General features: G+C 35.1%; 1 long non-coding RNA gene across 1 annotated transcript in view; it reads left to right on the forward strand.

Moving 5' to 3' along the window:
* The window catches only part of LOC136835586 (uncharacterized), a 179,888-nt gene that overhangs the window by 82,156 nt on the left and 72,828 nt on the right, over window positions 1–24,904 (forward strand). The window lies entirely within an intron of this gene.

The raw sequence follows: 24,904 nt of genomic DNA on the forward strand, positions 1-24,904 counted from the left end.
TAACGATAGGGAAAATGGTGCTAGCTGTGAATTCGCAAACTTGACATTGGAAAAAAAAAAAAAAAGTTCAACACCACTTGGCAACGTCACATTGAGTCTGAGATTTTGGACAATACAAAAAGAATCATGTCTCCTAACAATTGAGCATGACTACCTTTCTCATTTTCAGACCAGTACTTGCGCTTAGTCATTGTGTAAGTTCGCCATCGTCAGAAATAAAGTTCACTGAACTTTTCCGTCCTTGTATACAATGGGTCTGTTTTCTCTTGATTACCCTCTCGTTGTCATTTTCGCATACCTTCATTGTCGAACGTTATTCCTCTTTCTATAGTTTGTCCTTATTGGGAACAAAGGGTCTATGTCAACTTAATTATCCTCGGGTCGAAGGATCTCTCTTAACTTTGTCATCTTCGAGCCATTATTAACCTCGAACTGTCTCTTAGGTTTGTCATTCTCCAACCATTATTGAGTGGGGTCTTACGTAGTTTTGGCATTGCATGGCCATCCTTGGACTACGACTAACCAAAGAGGGTATACTAACCTCGTCAACCTCAGAGACAAAGGGTATTTACAAAATGTCTCTTACAGCTTTGTCCCCGTGGCAATTGGCCGTCGACAGATCATTCCCTCGTTTGGGAACAATTACTCAGAGTTCGGAAAGGAGAGGTCATTCGACGTAATGTCTTTGACATACTGTAAAGCTAATGTCCTCTTACGAGGTCATCAAGAGAAATCCGGCGTAAGACGAGGTCGTAAAAAGAAAGCTGAACACTAACGTCCCCTGCAGTAAAACTCTAGAGACGTGGAGTCCTTAGAGGAAGTCTGAAAGAGGTGGGAGCAAATCAAAATGTTGATCATGGGGTCCTTTTTTGATGGCAACTATCAAATGCGGTAAAAGGTCTTTGTGAAGACAAATCTAATAATAAAACGAACATTACACTACAAAGTGATGAGTTTCATTTTGTTATTTAGTACTGTTTATCGGTGAAAGAACTGCGTGAAATCTTATGGGTACATTTGACAATTTCACGGAATATCCGCAGAAGACCATTTCACACTGGGCCAGTTAATATCCTAGTTTACATGGTTTTAGTCGGGTTATATTCTGGCGAGTCTTTTAAAAAGAACGTTATTGACTGAATTATTTTGTGTGTGTACCCGACAACACCCAGGATGGATTTTCAATATCCTTGTTGCAATATAAAAGGCAAGGGCACTTGTATTAAAAATAACATCACTACATTTTCTCTAATAGGACCAACAACCTCAACATATTGAACTGAGAAGAAACTTGTGACTCATAGTTCAAACTTGTACCCCTACAATGTAACATCTGTTATTGATGAAAAAATAGTGCTCATACCTGATAAGGGCGGGAAAGTTAGGTTTAAAGCAGAATAGCTAAGCTATATAAACTTTTAAAACGACTCAACACATTGAGTAGATAAACATGATATGAGTAAGTTTCAATTCTTGCTTATGAAGGACTTCATCGTTTCAAAGATGATAATGACTGTGCCGTTGAGTTTGTATGACGGTGTTAGAACGGGAATAAAACTAATTGCAAATCTGAAGAAAGTTAAAATAGTTAAAACTGGAGTTTTTTTTTTTGTAAATGACATAATAGCGACCCAAAAATCTTTACCTTTGAAATTTACAGTAACCAAAGAAAGGAAAGAGAATTGATATGAATGTTTGAACTGAGGTTGTCAATGAATTTTATAGCAACTTGTAGCCATTATCAACCACTACCCCACCAAAGAAACAGTGAAAGGAACAGAACTCTCATGAAGCTCGAGCAGTAGGCACTAGGAAAATGCCTAAAAAAGAGAAACCTGTGTAATAATAAGAGAACAACTTGCTAATTGTGTCCTATGTAATTACGAAGTGCATAGAAACCCGAGTAAACAATGAATTAACATTTCAGATAACTTGTAAACATTGAATTAATATTTCAGATAACTCTTAAACAGTGAATTGATGTCTCAAATAACTTTTAATCTCTTAAGAAGTGCTACTAGTTTACATTCTCTTGTTTCCCTTTTAGACGTGCTTATGTTTTACATCTCATTCACGGTTTAAGTCTGCTATTTGCCAAGAAAAGTTTAGATTTCAACGCAATATTGCTCACGCATGAATTTCGTGAACTCGGGCATGGGACGAAATGAAGGTTAATATTTGCTTTTATATTTTTTAGTTATTGTTGTTCCAGTATTAATTAAGTTGATATTCAGTTAACCTCGAATAATATTTCATTGATTTTTACACTCCTATACCCGCAATTACAGTGACCCTTCATTTGAATTTTGCTTATCCATTACAGCATCGCATCCGCACCTGTGTGTTTCACCCTGGCAGAATTTTTCATCCATCATCGTATATACTATTCTTACTTCATTCTTACTAAATTCACTTGCTTTGATTACCTTTGCAGCCATATTTTGAATGCATTCTCTGCAGATGAAACTATATATCTATAAACTTTTTAAAAAATTATAATTTAAATGGCAAAATATATTTAAAAAAAAAATTCTTTGGGCCAGCCTTGTGAGAGCTGATAATCAGCTCAGTGGTCTGATAAAACTGTTTTAATAATAATACCATCACATGATAACATCCAAATCTCTGTGATGAAACAGAATCCATTACTTACGAAAAGAACCCTCTCTATATTTATAACCTAATTAAGAAAATGCCATATATGTCATAAGGTACTATAATTGAAACCATTTTCAAAACTTCGTTAGCTCCTGTTTTAGAGTACTTAATTACGGTAATATATTTCTTACCAGCAGTTGTTACACGTGTAGCAGTATGTTCAAGACACTTTATTTTAAGAGCATTTGTAAAGCAACCTTCTGAAGTTCTATGAAAGAAAATGAATTCGGAGTACTTAAAGCTCTTTAGTTAATATCTTTCTTGTGTGTTGTCAAGATTCGTTTTTCTTGTGTGTTGTCAAGATTCGTTTCTAACTGTTGGTGGCATATGACAGCAGTAAAGGATTTAGAATGGAGTGTTTTATTTGCCAGTGATCAAATAATGGGATATTATTAACAGCGTTCTTGTACAAATCAAGGAGAGTAGACAACTGCACCTAGAATTGCAGGATGTGCACGCTGTACTATTTTATTTTCAAGGACAGCAGTCATTTCGCTAGACTAAACCAAAGGTCCCAGTGCATTGTCTTGAGGAACATTAAAGTGTATAGGACTAGTTTACTAAAAATAACTGTCCTTAATTCTTGTTACCCATTAAAAGTGTGAGGTTCAGATACTCGTATGTAAGTTCCAACTTCCGTATTACAATTTCTAATAGCTCATAGAGAAAGTCCAAGGGAGCAATAAAATCAACTTTAACAAGGCAAGAGGTGATCCATTTGTCTTGAATGTAACTCCGAATAGTTAAATATAGAAGGCAGTCATGAATAGTAGCTTTTTTCTGTTGGGCAAATTCCAAATGTCAGGAACAATTTTCTAAATTCAAGTATTTGTACTGGAGGATTGGGAAAATCGAGACTGACTTGCGGTTATTAATCTTCTGAATCTTCTCTGCTCCAAATGTCTAGGTTACCTAGAGCTAAAAAGAAAATAGGGTGTTAAGTAGTTCAGTCTGACAGGAAGAGGAGCGGCAGCCGAAGGCTGTTTAGTTTTAAAGGCCCTGCGAAGCAGTGTCGCTTTGTCCTCTTTGTTGAGTATCATTTTTTCATCATCACCCTTTAAGGGAGAAATATTAGATGTAGTAGATGTAGAGAGTGAGAAGGGATTTATTCTTGGTTCACCAAGGTTGAGGCCTTCTTGTATTTTTTAAAGGTGTCGATACACATTCTCTCTCTCTCTCTCTCTCTCTCTCTCTCTCTCTCTCTCTCTCTCTCTCGTAATGTCCGATATTGGTAAAAATATCCAGAACAGTTTTGTCACCTTCTTTGCTGACGGAATATTACTTCTTTTTTCTGTCAAGTAAAAGTCGTCCTTTTGGTGGATAGGCAGTGGAATCGTAACGAAAATAAAGACATCTTTGGAAAAATATAAAAGAGATTGTAGCTTATCAGTTTCAAGCAGAAGCAGATTTTTATTCTAGTACTATTTTAGTTTGTTTGTTCTGCGGAGTGTCCGAAATAGATTAAAGCAGCTCATATATGATTAGGATTATACAGGAGAGATAAAGAAAAATATATTATGGTATATTATACGAATGATATTTTCTGCTTGGATGCTGACGACCTTCCGTTTCAAACTATCAAGAGGTTGCAGATCTCGGTCACACTGCCTTGATAAGAGTGGTATCTGAGCCCGAGCACTGTGCGAGACCAAAGATTTCCTAGTGATATAATTAGGCCATGTTTATAACTGATTCTCCAAGGCCTTTTTGATGTATTGCTATTTATCAAATACTATGTGTGTTAGTGTTAAGTGTTTCAGTTTTATGCATAACCATTTCCCAACAAAAATTAAGGCTTATATTGCATTTACATTGTTTTTCACCATTGGTAATTCATGACTTTTTGACGTGAACAGAAAATAGATTATTTACTGAATAGTATTTTATTTCGATTGGTTTACACAAGTTCGTGAATTATTAACTGATAGCTCTTAATAAAGGGAGCCATTTCAAAAGCAAGATGCCATGGTGTGGCGTGTAATAGACTTTCTGACTGCCAATTTCAAGCCAAAGTTCTAAATAATACTCTGTTATGAGGATTGCATTGATAAAAGTTGTTATGCTATTTTTGCTTTCTTTTTGAAATTACCTGACATGAAGATGTTTGTTGTCTGCTTGCGCGAAATTTATTAGGATAGAAAATGAAAGGGACAATGACCGGAACTTGACCGAGAGAATTATTTGTCCTGCTGTAGTAACAAGCAAGTCAGAAGCAACTGTGTTGCTGCCTCAGGGTCTCTCTCCCGCTGCTGGAATCTCGAAAGCTCAGCAAAATTCTTTTGTTCCTTTTTTTTCCTCCTTTCACAGTTTTCTTGGCAGCTAGGAGTACAACAATTTATTTTTTCATTTTCACTGTCATCTCTAAGAGTTGCTCATTTCTGCAAATATGTTCTCTCTCTCTCTCTCTCTCTCTCTCTCTCTCTCTCTCTCTCTCTCTCTCTCTCTCTCTCTCTCTCTCTCGAAGTCACGTAGAATAGATGGTGAGGAGTTTGAGAAAAGCAAAATACCGTGATTAGATTCTGGAGGATGAAATGAAATTTTCGGAACATACAATAGTTATTATGATTTGAAATAATAAATTACATACGACTGAACTCAATATGAAGTTAATGTAAAAGCACGTGAATGTGCATTTGTAAAAAGCTGCATGCGCACATACAGAGTATAAAATGCATAATATATATATATATATATATATATATATATATATATATATATATATATATATATATATATATATATATATATATATATATATATATCAGCAATAAGTCACCAAACTGCACGTGACAAATATATACGTAGACGACCACATGAAGGTGAAATTAAAGACCAGGTACCAAGCGCTTTCGTGTATTGCAATACACGAAAGCGCTTGGTACCTGGTCTTTAATTTTCACCTTCATGTGGTCGTCTATATATATATATATATATATATATATATATATATATATATATATATATATATATATATATATATATATATATATATATTATATACATACATACACATACATACATACATACATCACACATTACCACAGGTGAAAAATAAGAAACGGGGTGTAGGTCTGACCGGTTTCGACTTTATTTCCAAGCCATTGACGAAGGACTGATACAGAGTGTGAGAAGTCACAAATATATATACTACAAGAACAGTACTGACGACAGTACTGTTCTTGTAGTATATATATTTGTGACTTCTCACACTCTGTATCAGTCCTTCGTCAATGGCTTGGAAATAAAGTCGAAACCGGTCAGGACCTACACCCCGTTTCTTATTTTTCACCTGTGGTAATGTGTGATAAATGAATCACGTACAAAAGTGATAATAATCATCACATACATACATACATACATACATACATACATACATACATACATACATACATACATACATACATATATATAGCCTATATATATTAGAGACACACTCACCACACTTGGTTTCCTCTCCGTGGAATCTACATATCGGACGACCAAACTTGAAGTTCACCCTTCCATTGATTGATGACTTTGGAATGACTCGTGGGGACCAATGACACCGAATTGTATGAGCCCCCTGAAGGTGGAATGAGCCAACATCGATGAAATTCCCATAAGAACTTTGTGGAGATTTTTTGTAGAATTCTTGGTGTTTATGGGACGTTCATGGCCGGCCTTAATTTTGTTAATGGAGTACTCGAGTGGAATTCAAAATATATCACCGATAACTTGCTTATAATTACTAGTATTTTGCTGAGAAGTCATGCAGACTTTTAGGTACTGGAGTCCCAGCTATATTATGGACCATAAACTTGAAATTAATTAAAGCATCCCAGTGGAAAAATGAATTTTATTTTTTTTAGTACTATATTTATTTTAATATATTTGCGTAGTTAAATAATAGCTAATGCACGGATAATCAAACTTAGTTCTACGTAGATTGGTTATATAGGAAGCTCAATTAAATATTAACTTGCGCAGGCAACAAATAGTGTCGAAACACTCTTTACCACAATTGAGAATTAGAGCTATTGTGAATTTTTATTCCAAGAGTCATCGATAATTGAATAGAATTTCTCATGCAGATTTCGTAGCATTGTGTTGGAAATTCTTTCGGAAATTCGTACCACTATAATAGGAATTCTTGCAGAAATTCATTACAGGTATTAAAAATTCACGTATAAATTCGCAGCTTTTTATTAGAAATTTATATAGAAATTCGTAACTTCATTGGAAATTCATTTTGAAATTCGTAGATTTTTAATAGAATTTCTGACGGAAATTCGTAATTCTGTACTGGAAATTAATTTAGAAATTCTTAGCTTTTTATTAGTAATTTAGAAATTCTTAGCTTTTATTAGAAATTCTTAAAGAAATTCGTAGCTTCTTATTAGAAATTCTTATAGAAATTCGTAGCTTTGCACTGGAAGTTCATATAGAAATTCGTATCCTTTTTATTGGAAATTAGTTCAGAAATTTGTAATATTCTATTGGGAATCCACAATTTATTCGCTGCTTTTTATTGGAAGTTCATATAGAAATTCATAGCTTTTTATTTGAAACTCGTATAGATATTCTTATTTTTTACGGCAACTGATTATTATATTAGGCTGCACAAAAACATAGTAGAATTTTAGTTTTATCTTTAAAAATACCCGATGTCATGAATCCCTCATGTGAGATTTCATGTTATACGGGCTACAGATTTAAAACCAATAAGCTATAAATTGAATTCTTTTTATTTTTAAATCCTAACTACTAATTAAAAAGAACATATGGATATAGCATCTGTAGTTATAGTAGCTGGGAAAATGCATATCCTCTTGATATGCTCATATAACCTATTAAGTGAAGCTTGTCTGGAGGGAGGATAATATTTTTGGGGGGAAGGAACAGGAACTAGTCTTATCAATATCAATTTCTCTGACAAAAACCCTTGCATGGTTACTTTTCGGCTGATAATGAGACCCAGGTGGTCATGTTTAACCAAATAAAACTCTACTACTATTAGGATATGAAAATTGTGTTCGACCAGTTCTCTACTATGTAAAACGGATAAAATCTTTTGGCTTTCGTTTACACAACAATGTTATGCTTCAGGTAATGAATATAGCTCTAAGAAGTGAAACCAAAATAGAAGTAGTAGTAGCAGTGTTACTAGTCATGCATTAAGCATTTATTCAACTAATTCCAGAAGAGGGGTGTCAGGGAAGCCTTTGCGGATATGAGGACAGTCCTATTAACGAGGAAAGATGAAGCCAAAAAGTAAATCAAAATAAAAGCTCAGAGAAATAGCACATTAAAAAACTTGAAGCGCACATACGACTCCTAAGAGGTATTTTATATTCCGTTCAGGACACACTATTGGCAAACTTAACGGGGCCAATAGATTTTAGAGGTACAGTGTCTGAAATTAAATTTAAGGATTGGAAATTTGAAGGTATAGGGTAAGATAGGAAGGAGGGAACCAGCATATTTTGTGGCACTTGTCCAGAAACCCGACTTAGGTTTGCATAAAGAAACTCACAAATGCAAGATTGAGAGTAATCTTCCAAAGATGGCTCGAAGTGGAATGAAATATGGCTGTGAAAAAGCCAATGCGATGGATTGGTATAAGAGGAGGCTCACAACTTAGAGCGAGGTAGATAGGTGGACTAGAATGAAATAAAGTAAAATGGTCTTGCCGTACGGACTTACCGTTGTTTTTGACTAGTGTAAATACACAACTTGAAGAAATTTTCATTTACAATTGCAACCATGGTCTAGTATATCTTAAGCATGACTTTATGAATTCAACATTTCGAAGAACATTCTTCCTGAACGCTGAATCTTATTTTCTTCCCAAATCCAGATTCATATCAGCACTAAATTCCCATATATTTAATAAGTAATTTGGGTGAACTAATCTTCTCATGGAAGAAGCACGAGCCTTTACATTGTTTTAAAATATTTTGCCTTTTGATATTTCTTTCCATTTTTCAGAGTTTGGGGAAAATCTTTAGTATATTCGAGAATTGTTTTAAAATATTGAATTAAGTGTATTTCAATGGAATTTTCTTGTAGGTCTCTCTCTCTCTCTCTCTCTCTCTCTCTCTCTCTCTCTCTCTCTCTCTCTCTCTCTCTCTCTCTCTGGGAAGAAGAACTTATCAAACGAAGTTGTGAAGTGTAACCTTGAATTTATCTTAAAAGTTCTCGTCGATTTCCCTCTTCCTGTCAACCATACCTCTGACTTTCGTCTGTGGCGTCTAGAGTTTGAGGGACTTCGGATTTAATTCATTACGACTTGTGGTTGTCATCTGCACGATCAACTCTCTTCCGCTTGTCGCCTCCACCTCTCTCTCTCTCTCTCTCTCTCTCTCTCTCTCTCTCTCTCTCTCTCTCTCTCTCTCTCTCCAAGAACATCTAAATGAAAAACACAGGAAATAATATAGGAATCGGGGGAACTGAATACACACATATATAATATATATATCATACATATATATATATATATATATATATGCATATATATGTGTGTATGTATATATGTATATATACTATATATATGTGTGTTTCCTGTATGTATATATATATATATATATATATATATATATATATATATATATATATATATATATATATATATATATATATATAATGTGTGTATTCAGTTCCTCAATTCCTATATTGTTTCCTGTGTTTTTCATTTTAATGTTCTTGAAGAGTGTCTTGAGGTTGTGGTCTTAATCCAGCACTCGTTGGTTTTCGCGCCGTTGTCCATTTGTTTGTTTGCGGACGACCAAAATCAAAAGAGGAAAACAATGATGTCTGTCTTATTGCTCTCTCCTGATTTTATGTGTCAAGATTAAAAATTCTGTCAGGTGTATTTGTGTATATCTTGACTTTCGTATTGATTATATTTAATTATTTAATTTTTCTGTATATAAGGTTCTAACATTTTAGGCCAGGTTTTCCATGATGAAAGATGGATTTTCAACCAACTCAGATACACCATTTAGCTAGTATTTACTATTAGAAATGTTACCACGTTAGCATCGATAAGATATGGTAACTCAGTTGTCTTCCATTCGAATAGAAACCTAATATAAAATGGACTTCCGCCAAGGCAAAATCAAGTCATCGTTTAATTTCGTGTGTCCCACGCCATAGGATCAGTTTGAAAATGACTGTGATATTAATTTTAATTAGAAATTGGGATATATGACATGTTCTTATACTTTGTAAGGTGTAGACCATTCAGTGAGCTCTAGTACTTTTTTGGGCAGGTCCTTGGAATATAATTTGTTGTAAGTGTATTTATTTGATGTCTCTGGTAGTGGCGTCTCTCGTGTTAGTAACTAGCAGAATGCCCTGCATTGTACTTGCTAAAAAGCACCCATATAGTGCCCCAAATTTTCCTTATGGAAATATATTCGGCTTAATAAAATATCATCGAATTCCTTGTGAAAATTAAATGATTTTCCTATATTTAATGCGATGAACAACAAAATATTCAAGTGTCTTCGGTGGCTGACCAGAGGTCCACGTCAGGCCTTTTTGACATCTTACCACACAAAACTGGTTTAATCAAACCCCGCTACCACTCTCGATATAAATAGTGTATGTAATACTATAATTATGCGAATGACATTTACCTAACTCGTACATATTAAGTGCTGCTTTGTTTGACTCCCCTCTCCCTTTTTCACTTGCCTCTTTCATATCTCTCCTTCGGTGCTAATAATTCCTCATGTTTTGCACTCTAGATCACTGTAGCTTGCCTTGTCGGTGTTCGTTTTATATGAGAGAAAGATTAAAAGAAAAAAATCATAATCAGACTTTGGATCTCTTTGAAGAAATAGACTTTTTGTCTTCATTGCTGTCTTCCTCTTTTATCTTCTCTTCGGAGATGAAATGAACCAGCAAGAGATTGCCTCGTATGCAGGGACTGCTGTCTCAGTCACCAAAAGAAAAGACAATAAACGGAAAGCCGAGATGTGGCGTAAAACACGCAGCTTTAACTTACTGCCACATCTATTTTGTAGGCCAGATCCGGAGTTTTATTTGACTTTTACTTGCGTAAAATTCTGGTTTATATTTGGATCTCATTAGGTGAGGTATATGAGTTTTTTTATTGATTCTTTTGGCTTTTAAATAAGATTAAGAAATTTAGTTGACTTTTTATGGTCTTTGAGTTAAGTTTTACACCGTTGTTTTTATCAGTGCAGATTAAATTCAGTATTTTAGATTACTCGTTTCTCATGTTGGCAAATCAGTATCATCTGATATTGCGTCGTGTGAGATGGAAGATCATTTGCGTGATGGACCATAATAAGACAGGATAACACGGCATCCAATAATGAATTTGGGAAGTTGTATAAGTCTCTTTTGCTCTGTGCTGGTAAGGCCCCAGTCCTCAGTTCAGTCGTGGATGTAAAATTCATGCAAAGCTCCTGTTCAATTCTTTCAAATAAATTCGTGTAGAATTTGACATAGGAATCTAGCAACGTTATTTTTTGACAATTCGTACCTTAGGTCTATTACGATTTTCCATGAGGTTTGGTGTGGAGTCAGTTGAATTTGGTTGATATTGTGTATATCAGGAATCAAATTTATATTATATATGAATCTTTGTTACGACAGTGAGAGAGGCTAATATAAACCTAGCCATTTTTTCCTATCTTTAACCTTCTAATGACTCCAGTTATCAGTTAATTTATTCCACTGAATTCAAATCAAGATCAAGGTTACCGCTCGAGTGTATTAGATTCGCACAGGACCCTGTGATGAAGTCACAAATGTTTGAAATTAGAGGTTCTGATTGCTTCCGGAGGTTGGTTCATTGTTGTTTGCCGATACGCTAACGTATTAAAAGTACTTTTATCCTAACTAAATTCTGATTGCATTGCCCTACGTCTTTGGCCAAATTTAACTACAATATTGTTCCGAACCATTTTTCGCTCATTCTAGATCCAGAGAGTTACGGCCTGTGCCTGACCCTCAGTAACCTTTTTGAGTTTAACGAAAATTCATACTATCAAGAGAAAAAATATAACCTGAAAGAAACGTAGCTTGGTGGAGGTTGTTACGAACTTTTTTGTTTTAGTCTTTTTTGAATTTTGAGGCATCTAAGAAGTGTTGAAAGTTTTTACTTGAATTCGCATATTAAACAGCTACTGCAATAAATGTATTTCAGTTAGGTTTCCGTGTACAATTTCTCTCTCTCTCTCTCTCTCTCTCTCTCTCTCTCTGGAATTAACCTTGATTAAAGTATCTTCTCTTTCAGAAGCTTGTCTTTAGCACGTTAGTGTCTTCACTGGAATGGGATTTGCTATCTCTTTTCTAATCATACCGGAGATAAAGAGAGAATGGGGGAAATAGTAACTGTCGTTGGTCGGTTCTATTCACTGAACAGTTTTCGTTTTCTGCGTCTTTTAAATTTCTCATCCCAATCAGCCGTCGGCAAAGACTGAAGGTAACGCTCCCATCCTTGAAGTCAGGGAAAAGGAAGATGTCTTGGTATTTCTTAAATTGTACGATTACGAAACAGGTTTTTTTGTGCCCTTAAAGAACAAGATTTTTGTGCTATTACTTTTTCTCTTTGGCTCTTTTTTTTCCTCAAAGCATGGGCGAACTGTCTCTACATGAAGTGGGCAACACATTTGTTTTCCTTCAGTATTCAGTGATGTTTTTGGGTAGAATTTATATTTTTCTTCCAGTTGGGAACTAACTCAGTTGGATTTCAGCTTATTTCAAGTCATTCCTCCAACTCATGAAAAACGGAAGATCACTTTTATTTTTATTTGTAAAATAGGAAAGCGTTGTTTCAACTTCTTTTGTAAAAATCAGCATGCAAATTCGTTCAGGTGACTGCAGATTTATTCTACATGACTATCAGGTGAAGGTTTACTTCACGTAAGAAATTTTCATGGGAATTATTATTCCATTCTTTTTTAATAGAATGCTGACTATATTACTCTGATATCCTCTCTCTCTCTCTCTCTCTCTCTCTCTCTCTCTCTCTCTCTCTCTCTCTCTCTCGCAAGCAGTTCTTCAAATTATACGTGTGTTAGGCGTGGCCGGGAATATTTCGAATGGTAGTTAGGACATTCCATCTCCCGGCCATCAGTAGCCTAATTGTGAAAATAAATTTAACTCGTTACCACAGGTGTTCTCTCTCTCTCTCTCTCTCTCTCTCTCTCTCTCTCTCTCTCTCTCTCTCTCTCTCTCTCTCTCCAGTTTAATTTCCTTCTTTACATTTTTGAAATCCTGAAATAAAAATAAAACAAGATGTAAAAGTTCATCAGCTTCATTTGAGTTACTTTGATGGTTTTTTATTATTTTTTTCCCTTCTTCCTTAGTGAACTGATCCTTTGGAAGTTATTGTGTATATCTAGATCCTACTGTCTCAGTTGCTGACGAGAACAATATAATGTGTACAAGTTTAAGTTAAAGTCCTCCTGGACTTCTAGACAGCTCTTAATTTAACTGACGCTTCTTTCAGAACTGCAGTTAGACTTACTATGTCACATGCTTAGACAGGAAAATTAAAGTTATTATTAGTTTTTAAAAATTTCTGATAATAATAAGAGCAAGTAATTTGCATGACTCTCAATTAAGGTCGTATCGCACTGTCGCATCGTACGAAAGTGACTTTCATTTTGGCGAAATTTCGAGTTTTGTGCCGTAAGGATATAAGATCACGTTCTTTGTAAATATAGCTTTTATTACACGTAGGATAGATCGGGATTTATCGTTGACACTTATGTACATCCGACTGCATATATTATATATTAAGTGCATCGGTGTGATGCCTGTCCAGTAATATTCTGGCAAAGAGGATTTCGTCGCTTGAAACTACTGGAAACCCTTGAATTTGTGAATATCAGTTAACAACAGTATTATTGTACCGCAGATTGGTATTGTATTCACATTACCAAATATGAGTATCACTCAAGTATTATACCTTTACTCTAGGAGAAGGGTGGAGGGGCCAAATTAGAATTATGTGTATCCATACGTCTCTCATATGAGCTTAAGCAGTTGGGGCTAGAACCCATCTGCTATTAATTTGAATCGGAAAATCAAATGTTATCGATGTCTAACCCAGAGTAAAACTATTGCACCATTATTTACTCAGTGGTTTACATTGTAGAGCACATGCAGTGGCTTCAGTCAGCGAAATTATCGCTAGAATATTTCTGGACAGGCACCGTGCCATGTACCAGGTAGAATTGCGGCCAAATAAAACGTTGCGAGTGAGGTGAAGATCTGTCAATTGCTTCCACGTCTTTATGGGTAGGATATTTAGAGTTTCGAGACAGTGATTTTTGTCTTTCTGTCTGCCACTGGAATCATGTGTTCGTCACTGTTACATAATTATGAAGGCCTTCGATTACTAGGTCGGTAGTGTTGGACTTCGATAATGGGACGATACTCTTCTGGTGAGGTACCGGGATTAGGAGTGACCTATTTGTCGACTTAGAGACCAGAATTAAGCACAAGAAAAATAATGATGGTGTTCCCAAAATGACAGCTTGGACTCAAGGGTCTGTGGGCATCCCGAGGAGTGATAATAGTATGCGTTTGTAAATGATATACTCACTACATGCTCAGAATGCAGGTAGTGTTCTTTCTAATCTTTCAAATCACATTGAAAATATTTTCTGACTATTGAATATAATGGTTTGTATAATTCAAGATATATTTATGGACATATTTTGTGTTTCTGTGGGCATGTAGATTTTAAAAGCGAGAATGTCCAGCATAATCCATGCTTGAAAATTAGCTATAAATGGGCCAAAATGATAATGTTCCTAAGGTGGGCATATTCAGCTAAAACCACTTTTTCATGCAAAATTTATCATTCACGTATGTAGAAATAAAATTGTTCTCCACTTTGTTTGCAGGAGTGAATTACAGAGTTCTTCTCAGTATGATTAATATATTTGTATTAATTCAGTGTGGTAAATGGCTTATCACTTAATCATGTATATTGAGTAAGAACAAAGGATTAAATGAAAATGAAAAGAGGTATTTCTTTAAAACTTTTTTTTAACAGTATTTTATGGTTTAATTCTTACAATCCTTTCAAATCCTTTTAAATAAGTGCAGAAACAGGGATATTAGGAGACAAACCTCCAATGAAAACCGACACTCCCCCCCTAAAAAAAAAAAAAATCCGATGTGTCGGAAAAACGACCCATGGAAACTAACGAATTTTTTTGGCTCGGCCCTCTTGCGAATGCCTGATCACCTTCAAATTGTACGGGGGTTGTCCCTGTGAAAAAATGCAGTATCTGTCACGGTTCCTATTTAGAAAAATGGTTTCGAAAACGGGAAGAGACACAGACACAAATCAGTAATTCATTATGCAAATAACTTTTATTGCCATCTTGCTTTTGCGGATTCGAGGAAAGTGAAAATGGCCAGACGGATAAATAGGCTATACTGCGTGTCAACAGATTCAATGTGAATACTTGTTAAGGTAACAAAACCAGATTAGCCGAAAGTATAAATAAGAAATTCTCTCTCTCTCTCTCTCTCTCTCTCTCTCTCTCTCTCTCTCTCTCATCAGTTTCTGTAAAGCATTCTTTGACACCCTTGTATTTGACTATCTGGTAATGTAAGGTTTGCAACTGATATTGCGAGGCAGCAGTTGTCGAGTTCATGTCTGTAACTTTCTTCAGAAGTAATTTTTAACCCCATTAGTACGAGAGCTGTATTTTTGGGATTTGTACAAACTGATACCTAGTTGACAGCTGTTACGACGAAGAACTCATTACTCTAGATTCCCAAAACAAAATAGGAGCGTGTAAAGTAAGTGATAAGTTGTTACCAAAATTTTTCTTTCATTTATATCATTATTGAAACTTTTAAGATATATATATATATATATATATATATATATATATATATATATATATATATATATATATATATATATATATATATATATATATATATATATATATATATTATATATATATACATATACACACATGATTTCTCTACATGTTATAAAAACAGTTGTTGATGGAACTTATATAAATTTTTATAGAATCCTCCCCTAGCCGCATTTGCTCTCTCTCCCTCTCTCTCTCTCTCTCTCTCTCTCTCTCTCTCTCTCTCTCTCTCTCTCTCTCTCTCTCTCTCCAGTAACTTATAGTTGGAATTTTGATATCTTCACAAGAACTGGATTTGTTATAGGTCTTCTTAATTCAACTGAAGCTAACACGTGTGTATGAATCCATGATAACAAATATCTTTTTAGTTTTTCCGTAATTAGGAAGCCCTGGAGTGGCTAATTCCTTTGTTTTCCCTTGTCTTGTTGGAAGTGTGTGTGTGTTGTTTAATACTTCCGTATAATGTCAAAAGAATATTCCATTAGTTCTTTTTTGATGATAAGCCTCTTAGATGACTTTGTCATTTCATGTCGTGAGTTACACAGACATTTTTAAATGCGAGGCCACAATCCCTCCATAGCTCTGACGTTTATCATTTTAAAATCCTAATTGTGAGGTCACACTTGCCTTATTTTATACTTTACGGGACACAGTATTTTCTAGATATATTTGTTATTACCGTAACATTCTCACAATGCTTCTTTGTAGTTGTGTGAAGTACATGTGCAAGTACGATACGCAACAGAATAATTTTTTCCAACTTCTGTTACTATTTTGTGAAATAATCACAGAATACTTACCTAGATTCACTTTCATGTGCTCTCGCTCCAGTGCTTTAGTATCAAGTGGAATGTCTGTATTTTAGTGAATTTATTGGAGAAATTTGTTTATTTTCGCTTTTCTCTCCATGCGTAGTTCTGTCCTTTCGACCTTGATCTCCTTTTTTCTCCTACCTTCCGTATTGCTAATTCTCCAGATGTTTTCTTCCGTATATCCTGGATTCCTCTTTAACGAGTTTTTTTTTCCTGTGTGAAAAGATTAAAAGAAAATGAAGTGTCAGACTCATCCTCTCCATTTCGAATGCTGAGATGAAATAGTCTTTTTTCTTATGTCTTAATTACTGTCTCCTTCTTTCATGTTAAATTCAATGATGAAATGAACCCGCAAGAGACTGTCTCGCATGCAGTGACTGCTGCTTCTGACACCAAAGGGAAAGGAAGTGAAAGAGGGGACAGATATGCCATAAAAGTGAAAGCTTTAGCTGACTGTCGTATGGCTTTTGGGGTGAGGTTTTGACCTTTGATATTGTCGGGTATTGTTAAGATTGTGACCTGTTTTGCAACCCACAATGGCAGGATCTGGATTTTTGCTTGATTCTTTCGTCTCCAGTGAGGAGACAGAGCTTAAGTTTGAATGTGTTTGCGATTGATTAAGTCTCGATACCCTGTGTGCGGTAGATTCGGAATTTCCACAGAATTTTACTTTTCTGTAAAAAAAATGATTGAGATGGCTATTTGTCTGTCCGTCCGCATTTTTTCTGTCCGCCATGAGATCTAAAACTACTGAGGTTAGAGGGCTGCAAATTGGTATGTTGATCATCCACTCTCCAATTATCAAACATATCGAATTGCAGCCCTCTAGCCCGAGTAGTTTTTATTTTATTTTATGTTAAAGTTAGCCATGATCGTGCGTCTGGCACCGCTATAGGTGCGAACAACGCAGGCCACCACCGGGCCGTGGCTGAAAGTTTCATGGGCCGCGGCTGAGAGTTTCATGGGCCGTGGCTGAGAGTTTCATACAGCATTATATGCTGTGCAGAAAACTCGATTGCTCCGAAGAAACTTCGGTGCGTTTTTTACTTGTTTTCTGTGTAGATCATTCCTGATCCTTCACAAGTAATCACTGACTCTCCTTATCGAGATGCTTCTGAACTCATGGTAAGCATGTTCTTTAAATGTCCACGAATTTTGTTCTTGCATTCCCTCTAGTTTTTTAGAAGTGACATTTTTATTTTCTGATCTTTTCCAAATGAGCATGGTACACGTCTTTTATGCTGAAAAATTTATTCCTGTCACATGTGAATTTCCGTCAAAAACAAAACAGGACGGCTTGATCTTTGGCATGCGGCCTACTTTAGCAATATTCTTTTCTGATCAACAAGGAACAGAAAGAAAAACCACTCTTCGTGAAGAAAACCACAGACTTCATTGTTTCAAACTCAGTTGCGCTTTGATATTTCGAGCTAGTTGATAATATTAAGTTTTTAGATCAACTTATAGCATGTTTGGAAACTAATTAACCTATGGTATTTGTTCCTACTTCTCACGTGGAATTTCTGTCTGAAAATAATTCTCCTTAAAATACGTCACTGTTCAGAGATTTATCTGACAGTATATCTTTTGTAGAATGATATTGCTATCTTTCTTTAGATCATTAAGAGAGAGAGAGAGAGAGAGAGAGAGAGAGAGAGAGAGAGAGAGAGAGAGAGAGAGAGAGACGCTGGCCCTCCTTAGTTTTAGTCTTCAGGAAAGACAGACATTTTTGTGTATGTAGGAAGGTTTTTGAGAAAGAAATATACCTTGGTATTTTATAAGCTGTAATGATACGCAACGTCCTTTCCTTTTGCTTTTTCTCTTATTTTTGGAAGTATCTCTGTTGGTTTTTACTTCGAGCGTTCGGTTATATTTTCTTTCTTCCTGTAACAAAATTACAGCGATTTCACATGGGGTAAAGTGGGTACTATCTGTGTTGATCATTACGAGACAGGACAACACTAGGTAAAGCTGTACTGACATTTTTTTGTGGTATCAGGTCATAAGGGAGATGAAGGAACTAAAATCTTTCATCAACACTGTATAATCTTAACATAATTAATTATTAATATTACAACAGTATGAAAATTTAACATCTTTTGATAGAAACTAAAAATTTAATTTTTTTCGACTACTTTAGTTAATATCCCTTGTTTATTCTCTGGATGGAAGTCGATTCAGAGAAAAAATAATCAAGAAAATTGTTTGCCTAAACTCTGTTTGTCGTAACTTTTCAGTTATTTCCCAGCTCTCTCTCTCTCTCTCTCTCTCTCTCTCTCTCTCTCTCTCTCTCTCTCTCTCTCTCTCTCTCTCTCTCTTATAAACGATGTCTCCGTTCTATTTTTAGCTCTGACATTCTTCTGATTACCACGCAGTCCCACTCCCCCCGCTCTCTCTCTCTCTCTCTCTCTCTCTCTCTCTCTCTCTCTCTCTCTCTCTCTCTCTCTCTCTCTTGAAGGTTGCTTTTCTGTTTTGGGGTTTAGTGAGTTTCATTGTTTTCAGTCCAATTTAGTGTGTGGAAAAGTTCACGATACAGGAAAAGATGTTACTGATTTGCCATATTTGTTGCTGTTTCCCTTCCCATCTTTATTCTAAAACAAATGTTTAGGGTTTGAAATTTGTCTCTCCAGATCCATCATAGGGACTGAGAAGCTGTTAAGAATAAATAGCACAGTAGCTGCTTATTATCTTTAAGAACTTTATTGCGATTTTTCAGGGGAACGAGATTTTGAAATTCATTTTAATGTTGATCGCACTGATAGGTGATATCATTTTTATATAAAAAACTATATCTCTCTTTTTCTCGCCGTTAGTTTACTTGGAACTGATTGACTGGACATGGTAACTTTTGACTTCATGGCTATGAATACTATTTCTCCAGATTTTTTGCTTTTATTTAATGAACACACGTCTCATCGTATACTTTAAGGCATTCTCTGATCATTCATATAACAAAGGCAGTTCCTTGTGAACTACAAGGTATTGGTAAAGAAATTAAGTGGAATTTTTTTTCAGCGATTGTTTCTAAAACTCATAAGTTTAAAATTCATAAGTTTATGTAACTGTGGTAAATGAATTCATCGGTTAATTTACCCTAGGAAATGTTTCCCTAGATTCTCTCTCTCTCTCTCTCTCTCTCTCTCTCTCTCTCTCTCTCTCTCTCTCTCTCTCTCTCTCTCTCTCTGAGTAATGAAGTGTGTGCTTGAGATGTATCACTAGATTTATAATGAACTTTTTAATATTTGTTCATCTATCCATTCATAGCTTTGTTTTTTCCTGAAAAACAAAACTTTTTGAGCTTAAAAGCCCGTTCGTTCTTTGCTACCAGTGCCTTCTTCCAAATGTCGTTTCTCTCTTTCTCTTTCTCTCTACATAATTATTCTTCGTCTTCTTCTTCTTCTTCTCTGCCTTTGGCAGCCAGCGTGCTTTGTTGTTGTGGTTATATACGAACTTTCGCTGTTTTTTTCCCTTTCAGCATGTTTTCATCTCAGGAGGATTGTAAGGAAAGGATATACACGTTTATTTTTTTTTTCCCATTTGGAACGCTTTGATGAAACCGTCTTCTTTCTCGATTACCGTCTCTTTCTTTCATCCTCCTCTCTTCTGAGATGAAATGCACGCCCAAGAGATTACTTCATATGCAGGGACCGCTGTCTGTGACACAGAAAGGAAAAACAAGATATGGTATAAAAGACAGAGGTTTATTCGACTCCGTCATGTCTTTTATGGGGCAGATCCGGAACTTAAATTGGCTTCTAGGTGGATAAGATTCTGATAAAATGTTTAATCCATGATTGTGATATCTGTATTTTTTGTATTTACTTTGATATAATCGTCTTTTTCTCTTAGGCAGTATGGATTGATATTATGTATTTATCGCTGAGACGTTTCACATATTACTAAATCAGGATCTTAGTATTTCAATGCCCAATGTGCATCAGATTATAAACTGGTGCTTAGTTCACTAGCCTCTTATTAAATTTCCTGTGTCCATTGCTGGCAAGATCCAAATTTTACGTTCTCTGTTTTATTACATACAAAGGGGAATTCATGTAAAATTCCACCTCTCTTACACAATGATTACAGATTTCCAGATTTTCTTTCATAAAATGTCTTATGTAACATCAATTATTTTACTGGGCATTCATGTAGGAATCTGCTTTACTTTTATATTCATGAAAATACCTGTCATCTAGCGGTACTCATCTATGATTCTAGTTTATTCATGGAAAATCAGACAAAAATTAACTGATATTGGGACGACCTTTCGTTGGTTATGATTATACAAAAGTTGCCGGACGCTACGCATTTGTGATTAGAGAATTAAATTTTGATATGGAGATTCTGATGAATAATTGATGAGTGTTTTTCCAAGATGGTGGAGGAAATAACTACAGCGCTTACAAGCGCATCTCCGTTTTTCAAGTGGTCTTATGCTTACTCGAAGTTAATAGATATTTTTCATGTCCTTATAAATTCAACTAGTTACATCCAGGGTAACTTTGGCCCAGATTTGTTCAGGTTTTTTTTATGCTACCATTGAATTTGATAACTTAAGGCTATTGTATATAAACTTTGTAGCTTCAGTCTTTGAATCCATGTAATTGAACAATTCGTAGCTATTTCAGTGACCACAATATTTCCCCAACACTGAATTCATATTAAGCAAATTCATTTCTTCTTTGGTGTCAAAGTTTGTAGAAATTGTCTTCGTGCTTTGGCCGATTTTGTTGTCTCGCCAAATGAAACTTTCCAGATAAATTGGACATTTGCCATTCGTAATGTTACAGGAAACTAATTAAAAAATCTTGAGAGAGAATGTCACCTTGTGAAGGAGGTAACAACGCCGTTTTTATAAAAGTCTTCCCCTCATGACATCTCCCTCCAGTTGATAATGAAGGACTTAGAAATTATATAGTCTACTTAAAAAGGCCGGGGGTACTTATGAATTTACACCATTTCACTTTTATTTTTGCTCTCTCTCTCTCTCTCTCTCTCTCTCTCTCTCTCTCTCTCTCTCTCTCTCTCTCTCTCTCTCTCTCTCAGATTAACATGGATTAAAGCGTCTCCGCTTTCAGGGGCTTGTCTTGGAAGTGTGGTGTCTTCCCTGGAATGGGATTTGCTATCTCTCTTCTTATCATACCCGAGATAAAGAGAGAAGGAATAAAAAAATGAATGTCGCCGGTTGGTCCCATTCTTTGCAAATAAAAGTTTGTGCCTCTGTGACCGTGATATCCCTCATCACCCTGTCCTCAAAAGGATGCAGGTATCATATCCGCCAGAAGATCCATGAAGGGGAACGATTTCTCGGTATTTTCTTAATTGTGACTGTACGGAACGGCCCCTCCTTCATTGTGTCTCTCGTCATATTCTGGGGGAGTTTCCTTTTGTCGTGTATCGAGTTGGAGGTCATGAAACCGGTGTTTCAGGTCTTTTATCTCTCTCTCTCTCTCTCTCTCTCTCTCTCTCTCTCTTATTATATAAGATCCGTGTTTCATTGCCCCACTCACTCGGTATTTATTGTTTTGTAACAAAGCCTTTTTAGCAGTTTGACAATAAATAAAGTGGAAAACTACTACCTTCTTTCTAGAAAGTAACATTTTCAGTGTTAAAATAAAATCATCACAAATATCGGTTATATCACTTATTAGAAAAGTTACTCATCCATGTTAAGTATGGTCATTATTTGGCTTACATAAGCCAAAAATACACATTCTTCTTCTTGTTTACTTGAAATATAAAGTTTATTCCGTGGAGCATCTGTGCTTCACCGAGGACATAATCATGGGAAGTGTTTGACTAAATTCTTTTCTGCTATAACTTTTCAGTTGCTCTCTCTCTCTCTCTCTCTCTCTCTCTCTCTCTCTCTCTCTCTCTCTCTCTCTCTCTCTCTCTCTCATGCGATAAAACAACCTATTAAAGTAGCGTATTTATTATTTATGAGATGATACCTGGAATTTATCTCATAGGTTGACTTCGATTTTCCCTCTTCCTATCATATTCTTAGTTGTGTGTTCCATTGCTTAAGGGCTGATTAACCAAACGTCCCACATTCTTATCCTTCAGCGCTAGTTATAATCCAGTTTACCTCTCCTCTGTCCTCCTGTCCTTTCTTTTGTTTCTATCTCTTCTCCTTTAGGCTAACGCGTCCTTTTCTTGTTTTCCTGGAAAACTCTGGTTATTTTGGGCCTTAGCCAGCTTTCATTTTGTTCATATTAGATTATTTTTGAATAAGAAAAATACTGTGTGGTATACATTTATTTTCTACCCTTTGCTTAAGACGTAGCTTTACTCTTAGGTTAAACTGTTTCACTGGGATAAATATTCTCTCTCTCTCTCTCTCTCTCTCTCTGTATGAACAACTTACCAAGCTAAAGGTGTGGGGGTTAGGTGTAACCACTAAGGTATCTCCTGCGTAGTTTTTGTCTATTTTGATTTTAATGTTGTACCTTTTTCTCCATATTGTATATTCTTTCTTCAAGGAAATGTAGATATGAAAAGAAAAAATAAGGGCTGTAACTTGAATTGAAGGCGAAAATTAATTTTCTTACTGAATGCTTTGATGGTGTCATATGTTGGTCTCATTTGTCACCCCTTTTTTTTCTCATTATAGTCCAGATGAAAAGATTCCGGCAGCCAGAGAAGTGAAAGATAAATTTTATAGGGTATGAAGGACAGAAGAATTTTGTTTACTCACTTCCATGACTTTTGTTGGTAAGGCCCGTCGCTGTAATTGGATTCTTGGGGGTTTTCTCGGTAAAAGCCAGAACTTTAATTGTCTCTAATATCATGATTTGGTAAGGTGTAGGTCTTCAAGTTCGTTGTTGCATTTCGTCAAAATGGAAGTATTTATTTTACTTTTTCTTGTTAGTCGCACTTTTGTTTTGCGTCAATTTTTTTCATTGACGAAATGAAATGGCAGTTGGTTAATTCATTGTGTAAGTAATAAATTAACATTTGATTTTTGCATCATTATGCGATTTCTGAATATATATATATATATATTTATATATATATATATATATATATATATATATATATATATATATATATATATATATATATATATATATATATATATATATATATATATATATATATATATATATATTTTATATATATATATATATATATATATATATATATATACATACTGCAATATATATATATATTATATATATATATATATATATTATATATATATATATATATATATATATATATATATATATATATATATATATATATATATATGTGTGTGTGTGTGTGTGTGTGTGTGTGTGTGTATGTGTGTCATTTTATGCTCACCAGTTTTTAACCGAAAATAGTCCTGAGTATCAAATTCTATCTAACTTTGGAATAACATGTACCCTAAAGGGAATTGTTATGATAAATGCTTCTGCCCGGCAGGGAACTGAAATAATATTTAACTTACATATGATAAGGATATCTATCCGGCCAGGATTCGAATAATATAATGGAATAAATATTGTAATCACGCAAAGTAATCCGGTAATATGCATGAAACACAGCACTTAGAAACAAATAACATCAAGTGCTGCCTTACTGTGTTCTTAGTTAATTTGTTGAGAATTATATATTTTTTGTGAATGAATAATATCGGTATAAATATATTGCATCTATGGTAGCTGCTTGATCACTTAGTTAGTTGGAATTAGGGATATGAAAACTTTGAAAATATGTCTCTCTCTCTCTCTCTCTCTCTCTCTCTCTCTCTCTCTCTCTCTCTCTCTCTCTCTCTCTCTCTCTCTCTCTCTCAGATTAAAGAAGTAAACTCTCAAAGGAGCCTTACAATGTGCGGATATTGTTTCGGCTCACTACAGAACGCCTGTTTCGTTCTCTAACTCTCTCTCATTATAAACAGAAAATACTAAAACTTACCTCATTTCTCCTCAGTCTTTTTGGGACATCTCAATTCGGTGAAGTGCTTTTACTGGTTTATTGTTTTATTTCTTAATAATATAAACTTGGGATCTCTATTTACTTTTATGAGTTTTGAACAAACCTTTATAGATATTCCTTGAGATAACTTAAAATTTTATGGATGTATTGCACTAGCGAGTACAATTCTTCGGATAAACCTCTTTTCAATGACGATTTTGAAAATTATTTATGAAGGGTTAATCAAAATAAAATTCTACTTTGATCGTGTTCCGGGATGGATGACCTAAAAGCAGTTTTCGTTTAAGCGACCCTTTTAATGGAAAATTATTACAATATTTTGATCTGTATAATTTTTTATTAGTCACTTCATAAGCATTCATCTGATATAAATACAGAATTTGAATACCGAAAACTAAAGTTCAGACTCCTGCAGAAAGGATAGGAAAAACAGATGGTAGTTATAAAGGTGAAGTTTCCGCCCCTGTCAGCATACAGATCATCAATATTATTTGTGCATACGTACTCATGTCTGCTGTTACCTGATGTGTGTCGGAGTAAGATAAAACCAGGGAACAGAATCCAGGAAATGATAAATTTCATGTTAAACGAAAGATTGAGCATATGCAAAGGTTCTTTGTACTGTTGCATAGGTGTTTTTTC

Source organism: Macrobrachium rosenbergii, chromosome 4 (genome assembly GCF_040412425.1).
Source record: "Macrobrachium rosenbergii isolate ZJJX-2024 chromosome 4, ASM4041242v1, whole genome shotgun sequence".
NCBI lineage: Eukaryota > Metazoa > Arthropoda > Malacostraca > Decapoda > Palaemonidae > Macrobrachium > Macrobrachium rosenbergii.